At 55.6% G+C, this 708-nt stretch overlaps 1 non-coding gene across 1 annotated transcript; it reads right to left on the bottom strand.

Annotated features, from left to right (window-relative positions):
- Positions 1-262: 262 nt before the first annotated feature.
- On the bottom strand, positions 263-334 carry TRNAQ-UUG. Its single transcript has one exon. It is a non-coding gene; the product is annotated as a tRNA-Gln (tRNA).
- Positions 335-708: the final 374 nt, after the last annotated feature.

Raw genomic sequence — 708 nt, 5'->3', positions numbered from 1 at the left:
GGAAGAGCTGCAGCTACAGGGACCAAAGTTGTGGGCATCAGGTGAAGCAGCGAGAAACCCAACATCAGGTCAACCCGCAGGAATCTCTAGCCAGACTGTTAAGTTCTAGGACCCCAACCTATAGCGGCCCAGCTGGACCAGAGACCCATCACCAATGACCCACGAGGAGGAGAAAAAAAAACATGACTCTAGTTCAGCCAGGGAGAGGGTAACCAAGCACTTTGAGATGCAAGGCTTTGCAGCAAACCACTGTACCTGCCAGAGGTCCCACTGAGAGTTGAACTCAGATTCCAGGATTCAAAGTCCCGAGTGCTGCCCATTACACCATGGGACCTGCTGCTATTTCATTTTCTAGACCCCTGTGACTCTCAGCTGGCTGGTTTGCACTCTGCACTTATTGCTTCCCACCAGCGGCTTCCTCTCGCAGGACTCTCTCTCCTCCTCCAGTGACTGTGGCCCTGTTCTACCGGATCCATGGGTCCTGCCCTGAGTCCCTGCATCCCCCTGCTTTGTCTCCATTCCCTGCAGGCTGCAAAAATGTCAGGGGAGTCTGCTCCTCCCTTCACTCGGTGCTCCCGCTCATATCGGCCAACTGCAGCCTCATCTCCTGGAACTCGGGCAGCTGTCGCTTGATCCGGTCGTACAGTCACAGGCTGACTGGCTCCCCTGCCCGGATGCTCTTGTGGAAATCCCACAGGCGACACTGCA

Source organism: Mauremys reevesii, unplaced genomic scaffold (assembly GCF_016161935.1).
Source record: "Mauremys reevesii isolate NIE-2019 unplaced genomic scaffold, ASM1616193v1 Contig141, whole genome shotgun sequence".
Lineage (NCBI taxonomy): Eukaryota > Metazoa > Chordata > Testudines > Geoemydidae > Mauremys > Mauremys reevesii.
This window is presented reverse-complemented; position numbering and strand designations above follow the sequence as displayed.